This window comes from Rattus norvegicus, chromosome 18 (genome assembly GCF_036323735.1).
Source record: "Rattus norvegicus strain BN/NHsdMcwi chromosome 18, GRCr8, whole genome shotgun sequence".
In the NCBI taxonomy this organism is placed as follows: Eukaryota; Metazoa; Chordata; class Mammalia; order Rodentia; family Muridae; genus Rattus; species Rattus norvegicus.
The window spans coordinates 42,161,996-42,175,401 of NC_086036.1; the positions used below are offsets into that span (position 1 = coordinate 42,161,996).

The 13,406-nt window shown below is 42.4% G+C and overlaps 1 long non-coding RNA gene across 1 annotated transcript; it reads left to right on the plus strand.

Moving 5' to 3' along the window:
* The first annotated feature begins 4,907 nt into the window (after positions 1 to 4,907).
* Positions 4,908 to 7,761, plus strand: LOC134482943 (uncharacterized). The gene is made up of 2 exons (XR_010059697.1): positions 4,908 to 6,629; positions 7,395 to 7,761. It is a non-coding gene; the product is annotated as an uncharacterized LOC134482943 (long non-coding RNA).
* Positions 7,762 to 13,406: the final 5,645 nt, after the last annotated feature.

The following is a 13,406-nucleotide window of genomic DNA, read 5'->3' on the forward strand; positions in this document are numbered from 1 at the left end:
TCCAGAAGGGAGAAGGAGCAAGGCTCACTTTGTCTCTGGAGTCATGTTCATGGCAGATGTTTGTTTGTTTATTTAAATTCCTTCATTCAACCAAAAAGTGCTCTGTGAGCTGGGTTAGGCGGGAGTCCGGGGTTGCTTACAGAATGAAGCTGGGAAGATTGTTCACTCGGGGAGCTGCTCGGGAAATGGAGGGGAGGAAGTCTTGAATAAATTACTAAGTCAAAAGCCTGCCCAGCAATAGCTCAGATGTGACTGTAATACTGCATAAAATCTCTATGCTTTGTGATTTATTTGACCTTGGTTAACAAGCTCCAGGGAGAGGCAGGACGACAACCCCTCCTACTGTGGTGGAGGCCCCCCGCCGGGGGAAACAAGCAGAGCCCCAAGTGGCAGCGAGTCGCCAAGAGGCTTTATTAGGCTGCTTTCAAACTCATGAATACAGCAGATTTCTGTTGAAAGCAAATATGATTACGTTGGCTTAAATAATTTAAGGATCAAATAAAATCTTCATCGAGTTGGTTGCGGAGTTAAGCAGAATGGCGTCAGGAGCTAGCAGTTAACTGCAGACCAGATCATGGGTGGGAGCTGGAGAGCAGTGTACCTGCTGTGGTCCTGCTTGCCCGTGCCATGGGAAGGGAGAGGGAGTGCTGTCCTCTGGTGTTCAGGGAAAGGTGGCTTTCTTTCTTGTGTAGCTGCAGCATGAGATGATTGGGAGAGACGCTGATTATGTGGCAGCCTGGGTCATGTAGCACGGCTTCTTACACAGGGCCCTTTGTTCCCGTGCGTTAGAAAGTCATGGCTACTTGGAAACCAGCTTTACTAGGAGCTTCCAGCCTACAAGTTGGAGGCTCCAGATTGTGGGGAAAGCATGTCAAGTTTCATATGATGCCAAAATGCCAAGTCCCCTCCCTGAAACAGTCATAGACAGTCCTTTCTCTGCTAAGCCTTGCTACTCTTCTTTAACACCACATAAACCCTCTGGTTTATCCTAGCATATCCCAGAAAGGCCCGAGAAATGAGTGTCCACCATATCTTTGGCTCAACAAGCAGTACACACAAACCTCCAGAAGTACCAGAGATACCCATTTGAAGGAGATTTGTTTCCTATTACATGATCTATGGGTGGGGTTTGAGTGCAAGTAAAGGGAATGTGGTCCTGTGTGAACATATTTGGAAATAATTTACCCCTCGACATGGAATCCCATTGCCTGTGCATGCGTTCAGTGTATGTAAAAGGCTTATCCCCATGTCACTGCCACAGCCAAAGATCAGAATAACCCCTAGTATTCACCGTAAGGGAGATGGTTAAATAAATAATGGTTCACCTGCACCATGGAATTCTAAGGCACTATAAAAATGATGATGTAAAGCTATGAGTTGATATGGAAAGGTCCCTAGGTTGAATCATAAAGTGCTGAGGAGGTTGTGCTGCCTGCTGCCTTCTGTACCAATGCTGCTCCCCTTCTCGCCTGACCACTCTCCTAAGACTCCTAAGACATTTTTCCCCCTAATCCCTATCTTGCCATGAAATTTTAATGCCATGAACATCTGTTTATGTCCTGTATGCATAATATATATTTGTGATTTATATACAAAAGACTAAGAATCTTTCACTTTCAAAAGTTAGTATTCACCTGTCTTGGGAGTGTTAGCAAACCCAATGAGAATGTTTGCTCTGGAAGAAAAGTAGAAAGCTTATTCCATAACCAAGTGAAAAGATACCTAAGAAATTAATAAAGCCCGTTATATGTATGGGAGGGACGGAATGGGGAGGTGAGGGTATAGATGTGAGATGTCTTTAGTCATTTTAATGTCATTTTTCCTTTAAATACATTTTTAAATATTTCATTAATTTTTATTATGCATATGATATGAATGTCTGTGTGTGCTCATATGTGCATGTAAATGTTGATGCCACGGTGGCCAGAAGAAGGTGTTGGATCTCATGGAGCTAAGCTACAGGCATTGTGAGATGTCCAACATAGGTGAACTCCAGTCCTCTGCAAGAACAGCAAGTGAGCCTCATACTGCTCAACCATCTGCCCATCCCTGCCATTTTACATTTTGAACTAGAACAATGCAATCAGGCCAGGGATGTGTTTCAGTGGTAGAGCACCTGCCTAGCATGTGCAAGGCCTCAGGATCCATCCCCAGAATAACAAATGTCTAAGTATATAAGTAGACTTTTTCTAAACAAACAACATACATCTAAGGAACTGCTGACCAACGCAAAGGAACATGCAAAACCCAAGCCCATCAAAGCCCTTCTATCAGCCAGGTATGGCCAGTCCCTGGCTCAGAGTCAGCAGTGCTGAGAGGGATGTAGCTCTGACCACACTACACAGGGGACCTCTGCTCCTAGGTAGTCTTTTGCCTTCTGGCCTTGTTCTTCAGCACAAAAGGAGACACGAGGAGAGCTGTTTCTGTAAAGGTTAGTTTTGAAGAGTAAAGCCTCTATTTAAAAACCATTAGGGTGTTTCAAAGCAGGAGGAAGAGGCTGTGAAGGAGCTGAGAGGAAGTCTGTATGTACCTTTTTGAGTGAATTAAATAAGGGAGGAAATTGCTTCTATTCCTCCTTAAGCTGAGGCCTTAAGAGGAGCCAGGATGGAACAACATAGCCCAGCCTTAAGAGGTTAAAGGGCAGGAAGAGACGCTGGGCTCACTCAGCCTTTATGGCCTAGAGCCCCAAGACAGCTTCCTCTGAGAGAGTGTTCACCTTCCTGACTGAACACTCCAGGGAAGGAAAAGCTAGGCATGAGGTTGATTAGTAGACCAGAAACTCCATTGTGGGATTAACAAAACCAAAACAAAAAATGGGGCTCACTATTCTGTGTATGAGGAACTTTAATTTGCTTGTGTAATGAGGCAAGATAAGAAATAGCACATGCATGGTTGCCCTCTTCCCTTTGCTTAAATATCAAACATAATACATATTTGGAATTAATAGTTGCCTTTGAAATGAGTTTTGTTTTAGGAATAGTCCAAGGAGTTTTCTGGAGAAGAGCCAGTGTTCTGTCAAGTTCAGATTATGCCCCTAAACTTTGGGCTCCCTATCAGTACAGTGGATATAACGTTAACCAACAGAACTACACAATGACATTGTTTTAAAAAGTGAGTTGATTGACTGGTATAAGCATACGATATTCTCATTGCTGATAGTGTTATTTCTAGGACATAGTGGGGGAAATTGCTGCTTAGAAATCAATAGACGGGCTGGAGAGATGGCTCAGCAGTTAAGAGCACCCGACTGCTCTTTCAGAGGTCATGAGTTCAATTCCCAGCAACCACATGGTGGCTCACAACCATCTGTAAAGAGATCCGATGCCCTCTTCTGGTGTATCTGAAGACAGCTACAGTGTACTTATATATATAATAAATAAATAAATCTTTAAAAAAAAAGAAATCAATAGACAGCAGTCAACAAATGTGTCAAAGAAATTTTTGAGTTGCATCCAACTGTCTTCATGGGGAAGATTCTAGAATCTCTTTGGTAAGGCAGGTTTTCCTTCTCTGCATTTTTAGAAGTACAAATGGATAAGTGTAAGAGTTCCAGGAGCAATTGGTAATTGCTTGGTCCTGCCCCAATAACCACGTGGTTGGCTTAGATAGCCACTGTGTTGGGTGAGTTGTGGTTTGGCTTTTGGATTTTCTGCAGTGATCTGTGTGTTCAGATGGCTTTACCCTCATCCATGCTATTACTGAAAGGTAGAAGTATTCAGGAGATCGGACTTGGAGGAAGAAAGTTACGTCATTATGTGTGCCTTTGATGGGGATATTGAAACTCTGGTCTCTTCCTATCTGTGTCTTTCTGGTTAAATGAAGAGAACAGCATTCTCTTTAGTTCACCCCCTAACATGCTATGCCGTGATGCCACAAGTTCAAAAACAAGAAAGCCTAGTGAGTTTGAACTAGAACTGTCAACAGCAGTGAAAAGTGGCAATGTAGCTTGTTACATTATACTAGATCGGAAGCAGATGGCAACTAGAAGTATATTTAACTTTTAAGGCTCTCATCCCACTACCCAAGGAGGTTCCCTATCCCAAAGGTTTCACAGCCTACCAAAGTAGGTCACTAACTGCAGAGCCAGTTTTCAAGTAAAAACCATGAAAGAGACTTTCCTATTAAATTGTATCAAGATAACAGTATCTTAGCTGGTTCAGATTGCTAAAATTATTATAACTTTCCTTATGTGTGTGTTTGTATAAGACCAGTAAGAACATAAACATTCAGTTTATATCTGTGGCTTAGTCCATTGTCTTTTATTGGTTATCCTTCCAGCTCCTTTGTGCTTTGCCGCCAGTCCAAGTACCACCAGCAGCAGAACAATTTCGCTTAAACTCAATTCCAAAAGGTGCTGAATTTATGAGCTAGAGAGATGGGCTAGTGGTTTAGACCATGTACTGCTCTTGCAGAAGATCCATGTTTGGTTCCCAGCATTCACCCAACTACCCATAACTTTAGCTTTGTGGTACCCTCTTATGAATTCCACATGTGCCTGCATTCATGTGCACATATATACATAAACATGCAAATTTACATATAATTTTAAAATAATAAAAAATCATTTTAATAGATGCTGAATTTAAAAGCCTACTCTCTTGATCGAATTACCTACTTTTTTTCTGTTGTTTGACTGGTTCCCTTTGCTTTCCATCTCAGTTTAGGGGCAGAATTGTGCCTACTGCTAAAGATTCAATAGGTTGTCCTCATTCCCCGAGTTCTAGATCAAGTATCACCTTCTCCAAGAAGTTTCCCCAATTTTTCCTGCCCCTAATCACTTTCCTTTTGCCTTTCCTTGAAGCTCAAGAGAATTTGCTGTCTCCATCATAGTTTAAATATCTGTATCTATACTTTGTCTCTATATATACACATACATGGACACACAAACCTTTTTTGTTGAGTTTTTTTCCTTTTTTGTTGTGATATTTTTTGAATTTCATTTCTAAAATAACAAATCTTGTACATATTTATTGCATACAAAAGGATACTTTGAAATATGGGTTAATCATATCATCGTGGATAGCAAAGTCAAGCTAACATACATTAATTCACATGCTGACCACCATTTTGTTCTGGGAATACTTAAAGCCTGCTTTCTTATGGGTTTTAAAATACTCAATACAGTGTTGTTAATGTTCTGTATTTTTTTGATACAGTATCTTCTCACATAGCCTTGGCACTCACTATGGAGACCAGGTCGACCTCTAGCTAATGATAACTCTTCTCTGCTCTCAAGTCCTCAAGTCCTCTGCTCTCAAGTGATTAGAAGAATGAGCTACTATACTCTACTAAGACCTGGTATTTCTATTAATCCATTTAATAGATGCTGAATTTAAAAGCCTGCTCTCTTGATCGAATTACCTCCACATAGAGACTGTGGCAGAAGTGAACGGTTGTTCATTGCTCGCTAATCAAATAGTTGAGAAAGTAAAGTCATGGATGTTATTTCTGTGCTCAAAAGCAAAGCTGAAATATGCAATGATATCAATGGCAATTATTAATTATGGATCTTCTCATAGTTAATATTTTATTAACATTATTAACATCACTGTCATCCTCTATGATATTTTTATTGATATTTTAAAAATATTCTTTTTGAAAAAGACATTCCTTTATACATTTATTTATTCAGTTATTTCAGGCCCTTGCATATCATAGACTGTTCTCAAACTCACTATATAACTAAGGGTGGCCTTGAAATTCTGATCCTCCTGCCTCTACTTCCTGGGTCCTGGGATCAGACCTAGCTCAGTCCAAATCACATATGCCTTGCAAGGATCATGTAGAAATGGGCGACTACTTTGTTGATGACCTGGATGGATGTGGGTGGATACAGACAACAGCTTCACCAGTTGCAGATACCATGGACCTGAAGACTATGTGGAGACAAGAGCCCAGGGATTTGATCAGATGTCCAGAGTGTATTGGTGAAGGGGGATTTGGGCTCAGTCTGTTCACAAAAAGTCATCTTGGGAGCAAAACAACCTTTCTGATATTTATGTATTATCAGGGAAGAACTTTAATAGCTGTTATATTTTCCTCTAATTTCCTGAAAAGGGATACATGGAGGAAGAGAAGAGGGGATGGGAAAGAAGTTTAATATTGACATGGATTTAAAAAAAGCACAGAATTTGTGGGACCAAGAGAGGCCCCATGTAGAAAGGGAGAGATGAGGCCTCTTCTCTGTACCTGAATCCTAAGAGCAAGTTGTCTAAGCAATCCTCTCTCTTCCTTCTCCTCCTTTTCCTTTTCTTCTTTTTAGGGATAGGGCCTCACTATTTAGCTCAGGCTGGCTTTGAACTCACCTGGCTTCAGCTTTCCTATGTGCTTCCTAACAGGCTTGTGCCATCATGTAAGGCTTTGAGCAGTCTCAAGATTTTCATTCCTTAGCTTCCCAAGACAATGGACTAGAGGGAATAGTGAGTTCTAGAACTTCACAGATATATGGCAAGAGTGCTATGTCATAGGAGTCCCAAGGATTCATAGCAACACAGGTACCTCGTTTAGCCATGCCATAACTGAACTGCTATGATCAACTGTTTTCAGAGGAGCATTTAGTGCTTAAGGACTACTACTGCTATTCCATTATGGCCATATGAGGCAAAGACCGGCCATTTCTACAACAGCTGGTAAGGAAATGATAATTTGGTCCGAACCAGAAAAGGAAAGATTCAAGTTACTGCTTAGATCAGGGTGTCTGTGGCTTTGTGGATTTAAGGAAATAACTTATTCAGCCTCGGGACTCCCTAGCACCAGCTGTTCTGCATGACAGCACCGGCTGTGCTCTGTATGACTCCAGTGCATTAGCAGTGTGCTTGAAGGCAGGGGCTGGGGTTGTGTAGTACAGCCCTCCACAGGGGAGCTTCCTTCTCAGAGGAAGGGGAGCAGACAGTAGCCCCAGGCCAAGCTTGTCCTACATAACTACTTTTTTATAAACAGAACATTTCACCTATAAACACAGATTTCCTGCTTTCTTGAAAGAGCAGCCTTGTGGTATTGGCTATACTGTCTCTGGGGGTGGAGGAGGTCGGGCTGTTCTAACTTTTGTCTCACTGGCTTGCTCCAGGCTTCTGATACCTGTTAGGACTTGCCAATGGAAGGGATGATAGAAGTTAGTGCCAAGGTTCCCAGTGGTACCCCTCAAAAAACAGAGCTGAGAACACAGGGCTGTTAAAGAAAGTTTCTTTTGCGGTAGATAAAGACCACTACAGAAATCCACAACTGGTCAGAATGCAGCAAACAGCTAAGTGTGGGGTAGCCAAGGCTGGTTAATACATCTGTTATACACCATTGTACCTAAGGCTCAGGAACATTGTGGAAGAGGCTGGAGAAAGATAGTAAAAACCAGAGGACCAGGAAGTCTGATGTAAGACAATATCTTCTATATATGACAGGGAAACTATACCCAAGGAAACTCAACAATATGGAGACCTAAACAAGATCAGCAGGGTGAGAACACTACTTGACATGCTAATGTTGTTGGTGTTCTGTCTAAGCTCCACCCCCTCAGCTACCTGGGAACAGTCAGATATGCGCTGCCCTACAGTTGCCTGGCAACAGCCAGCTGGACCTGATACTATAAGAGGGGGCTGCTCGCCCCTTCCTCCCCCTCTTACTCCTCTCTTTGTTCTTTACTTTTCTGCTCTCTTCCCCTCTGTCCCTGTCCCTTCTCTCCCCATCCCCTACCTTCCCTCCATGTGCTCATGGTCAACCTTTCCTCTCCTCTCCTCTTCTTGTCTCATTAAACCTCTCCACGTGGAACCATGTTGGCTTGGTGTGCTTTGTCCATGTATGTCGGGGAAAACTGGAAAGTCCCAATCCCTGGGGGAACAGCTGCTGAGGGAAGAAGCAGCAGTCTCCTCTAGGGATGATACCCCTGTTAGATCTTCAATGTCAAGTGATCAGCCCTAAACACATCTACATATGAGCAACACTTAGCAGACAAAGCACATGTGCATGTATTTGTGTGTGCCTCTGTGTGTGTGTGTGTGAGTGTGTAGGTGTGTGTGTGTGTGTGTGTGTGTGTGTGTATGTATGTAACAATAATAGTTAAAGAAGAGGTCATAGACTTGAGAGAAAGAGGAACACAGGAGGACTTGGAGGGAAGATGGAGAGTTACTAATGATGTAAATATAATACTCATTGTATAAAATTCTCAAAAAATTGTTTTTAAAAGCGAGATGAAATGAGGCAGGGAAAGGTAGGTTTTTTTGCATCCTTTCCTTGCTCAGGAAGTGCGATCAGCAGCACAGGTGTCTGCATTCTGAGAAGAGAGGACCCTGTGCCTGGAGCTCTTCTATACATGTGAGCACCACAGAAATGTGTGGACCTAAGGCTTTCTGATTGGTCATGGTTTCCTCTTCTCTCCCAAGGGAAACAGCTGCACAGGCAGGATGCTTGGCAGGGCATCTGGGCTTTCAGTAGAGCGAAGCCTTCAAACCTCACTGCCTCTCCACCGAGCCCTACTGGCATCCAAAAACCCTCAGGGCATCTATTCAGGAGAGGCAAGAGGAGAGGCAAGAGGAGAGGCTCTCTGAGGGCTTCTTTGAACCTCTATTTCCCAGTTTCTGAATCTGGCTTCTCTCCCTGCCTTTTCGAGTGTGCATGCACGTGTGTGTGTGTGTGTGTGTGTGTGTGTGTGTGTGTGTGTGTGTGTGCTGTTGCCAGCTAACTTCTTAGGATTCTGCTGTCATAACCCAGCCCAGGGCTGGGAAGACACTGCAGCTCTGAGGTCTCTCTGATAGCTAGCCCCTGTTTACCTCTAGGGGATATGCTTTCTGTTAAAACAGGATTATGTAGCTCACTCAGCTCCTTGTGGAACTGTTACATTCTTTTCCTGGGGCAAAGAAGCTCCTTCAGTTCAGAAGGACTCTGAATGTTAAGGGGCCTCTGAATTTCCTTGTGTTCTGTGTCTGAGGAGGTCTTGCTGAAATCTCATTGCTATCTAAACTAAATGAAAAGGAGTATTCATTTCAACCTTAGAAAGTATGAAAAAGTGCCAAGAAGGGTGGGGTGAAGTGGTCTCTAAAGAGTCACGGAGAAACTGCTGCCAATTTTCTGAAATGCTAAATATCAATTCCAGAGTTGTGCCACAGAGCCCTCAGGCCAATGTTTGAGGCAGGTGACAGCAGATCGTGGCAGTGTGGGAGCCAAGGGCACTGCATCTCAGGGAAACAGAACTATCTTCCTTTGGGCACAAGTTCACAAGCAGTTTTAGGTCATGGTCCTCTCAAGGTAACTGTGGATTCCATGTAGGGATTTCCTAGAATCCCTGGTAGGGAAATGATGCTAAGGGTATGATCAATGCACACAGTGATGCACAGGGTTTCAGGAAGCACACACACCCACTGATACCTGGCCAAGAAGGCCTATTTTCTGTCTGGAAACCTAAAAGAATGTCTGGTTGATGCTTTCAGTGACCCTAAACCCCAGCTACTTGCTAGCTCCAAAGCCTAGCAAATGCAGATACTTCTTCCTGGAGAGTTGTCATTTACGTTCATTTATTTATACTACAAATTCAAATCAAATATTTATTATTGTTTTTTTTTTCTTTTGTAAGTCCCACTTCTCTGATGCCTAAGATTCTTGGCCTAGGTTCCTTGGGCTTGGCATATGGTGTTGTTGTAAAAATATAAAAATAAATAAAGTAAGTCTTTTACCCCGCTAGGTCCGCACGGCAGTGTCCCAAGGTATCTGCTAGATATCTTGGTGGAAATACATCCCAACTCCGTGGTGGCCCAGACCAGTCACCCCACACTTTCCTACACTCAAACTGTCACATAAAAGAACATACAACACAATAATCTTAGATCCAATTGATAAGATATAATTGCCCACTTAAACATACAAAGCCCAGTACCACACATCCCTAGGAACATTAATAACAACCTGTAAATACATAGAGCAGAATATTAACATCACCTGCTTCTCACCCTCTCTCCCTCCTGTCTCCTCCTCTCTCTCCTCTTCCTTCAAACTTCTCTCCCACCCATCCTTCCTTTTCCTCCAATGACAGGCCTCCTTCTATCCTGTACCTGTCCCTCACCTGTACTTTACAAATTCAATGGCAAGGTTCTGGTGAAGTCACCAGATTCCTGAGTATGTAACTAGGCAGCTGTCCTTGGGGCAGTGGAATTAGCATCAAAATACAGATAACTTCAGGACAAACCACAACATATGGTTCCTGCTACAGGGGACAAACCAGGGTTTGTGAACAAGAAATAAATCCTGTAACTCTCATGTTATTTGGCCTATGATAATAGGGGCCCTTGTATCCTCTAAGTTGGTGTCTTTGAACTGACTGATCATGCAGACTTTGAGGTGTTGCTAACAAAGAAAGGAAGGCTTCCTCACTCTGTCTTTAGAACATTTCTTAGTGGCAGAACAAAGTGAATGGATGCCAACCAAAGCTCTTGGAAGATTTGCTGGTGGTGGCCTCACCTCAGGGCTTTCAGCATCAGTTCTTACTTGGCCTCCGTGTGATGCCATAAGGTAGTTCTGCAGGCCTAGCCTTCACTTATGAAGTTGTATACTAGAGATACCCACAGAAGGGGAACAGTTCTCGTGATAATTAGGATCAGACTTAGGATTGTCAGGCAAAACGAAGAGCCCAGAGCTCTTCATCTTCCATCACCACACCCTCTGAGCGCTTCCTGTTAACTGAAAAAAATGCCCAGCAAGGTGTTCTGTATCTGATTCTAGAAGAGCTCTTGCCACGCCCAACCCTTAACCAACACACACACACACACACACACACACACACACACACACACACACGTACCTTTGTCTTTGAATTTCAAAAAGACCTCATGAAATGAGCCAGCCTAGCCTGTGCCTCCCTCTCCCAGCACACATGATTTCAAAGGAAAAGGTCAAAAGGGTGTACACTATAATTGAGGTCCTACTTTGGTTTGCAATTTTTCCTCTTTTAAGCCTTATTGATTATTCTGAGCCCAAGTTTGTCAACAAATAAAAGTCTTAGAATGAATGCATAGTGTTGATGTGAAAATTTAAATGATTCAATATCATATGTATTTAATCATAATGGTAACATATGCTATAATTTATCCAAAGCACAACTGGCCATGGTGGTCCATACCTTTAATCCCAACATTTGACAGAGGCAGGAGCATCTCCAATTTTGAGGCTAGCCTGGTCTACAGAGTGAGTTCTAGGACAGCCAGGGCTACATAGAAAAAGCCTGTCCCAAAAGAACATCGACAACAGCATTTATCCATAGCCTTATACCATGTTGTTTTCCTTTTTTACTTGTTCATGTATTACTTCCACATAGCTCCTCTTTAGAGTCTGTCACTGTAGTCATAAAGGTAAAGTGATATTGATAAGACATGCCTCAATGTCCTTATACTGAAATAACACAGCTTTAAGCCTCAGTAATGTTCTTTCTGCACTTTTTAAAAAAGGAAAACCAGAATGAACTCAGTGGTCACTTTTTACTCTCCTTCACCCGACAAAGCACTGTGCACGTATAGCCAGGATTTCTTTGGCGACTCTCAGGCGTGGGTTGGTGGAATATTTTAATATCAGGGTAGACAAAGCTGAGTTGGTGATGTACCATTTTCAAAACACATGCTTCCTTTTGTCTGTTTGTTTGGTTTGGTTTTGGTTTTGGTTTGGTTTGGGGTTTTTCAAGATAGGGTTCCTTTGTGTAGCCCTGGCTGTCCTAGAACTCACTCTATAGATCAGGCTGGCCTTGAACACAGAGATCTACTTGCCTCTGTCTTCCCTCTGCTGGGGTTAAAGGTGTGCACCACTACTGCTCGGCTCCTCTTTTGCTTACACAGAGCACTAAGAACTTGTATGAAGATCTCTGAAAAATCCCCATTCTCGATTCTGTTCACAAACCAAAACTCAGTTTGGCCCCAAGGCTTTGCAAATATTCTTACTCAAGTGGTCAAACACAACCTATGGAGCCCTTCATAGGACACTGTCCCCTTCTGCCCTTTCTTCTCTGGGCAGGTGATGCCTTCAGCAAGTTTAGCTCTGTTTCTTCTTCCGAAGTCATTCCTCAGCCCTCACTAGAAGCAGCACCTTCCCTTAGGAGCCCCTGACACTGTCTTTCATAGACTACTTAACATTGTCTCCTTTGAAGAATATTCATTGTCTAATCTTCCTAGTTTAGTGCCTCTGCTCCTAGAAATATCCTTAAAGGCAAATTTTCCTATCTGATTCACCTTTGTAGACCCATGATACTAAGCATGATAACTTTAATATATTTTCAAGTGAATTAATGAATTAAATGGATAGATTGAAATCTTTAAATAAAATGGTAGAACCAGGTTGAATTATTGAAAAGCTTGAATGAATGTATTTGAAGCAATTTTACTCTCAAATATCCGTTGCTGACTGGGCTGATCTAGACTCTTCTCAGCCATATCTTTAGGGAACCTATTTCAATGAATAATTAATCTATTATTAATATTACATCAATTATTTATATGTATTTGGTGTTTCTGAAATAAGTCCCAGGTCTTTTGAAACAGCTCATTTTTCCCTAAAGTACTTCAATATTTCTTTTAAAGAATAGAAGATCAGTTTACGCTGCGAATTTCTTGCTCACAGATGTATATACTGTTTCAGCCCAACTTATCTCTCATCAGCCAAGGAGGATTATGGGAAGCAACAATTTTATATGATGTACCATGAAAACAAAACATTTTAAACCAAATAATTTTAGTAAACACTGTATCCTATTCCTTCCTCCTAGAGATTTCCCAGGTGCCCACTTCCCCCAGGGCTGCTGTGTTATCTCACTCTGCAATATGGAGAGTTGTGTTTTTATTGGTCCTTCACTGATCTGATGAGGCTTCCACTTTTATTCAGAGATTAGTTATTGGGTCCTGATATGTGGAGCCCTGTCCTTGCCCTTGGGATGCATCTGAAACCCTAACTATAGTGCCAGGATGCTGCCTGACATGGTAGCACTAACAGGAATGGTCTCCTGTATCCCATGCATTTACTACCTGGAGGGATCTAATTCTGAAGGCCACTCTAGTCCATGGCTCAGGACAGAGCTGTACTGTCTCTTGGAATCACTTACTCTCACCATGGTGACTTCAGATGGCCTCACACCTTCTGCTATAATTTTAGATTAAACCCTATGATACTGCCGATAGTCAATCATTTTACAGCTAAGTGACTATTTTATATAGTTCAGTTCCATTTTCCTTGTTTTAGCCAATACAGGTGAGAATCTGGGGGCTGTTTGTAGAGAGTATGCAGTTGAATCTGGTACCTTTCATTCAACTGTGATAATTCATTTTTAGCCTATCTTCTACAGGTTCCTCCTCACTCAAGGTTTATATACTATACTACCTGTTTCTGTCCCACAGAAACTCTGGGCCAACCTTGCCCTCTCTCCTGAGACGCAGTCACATATTTTACTT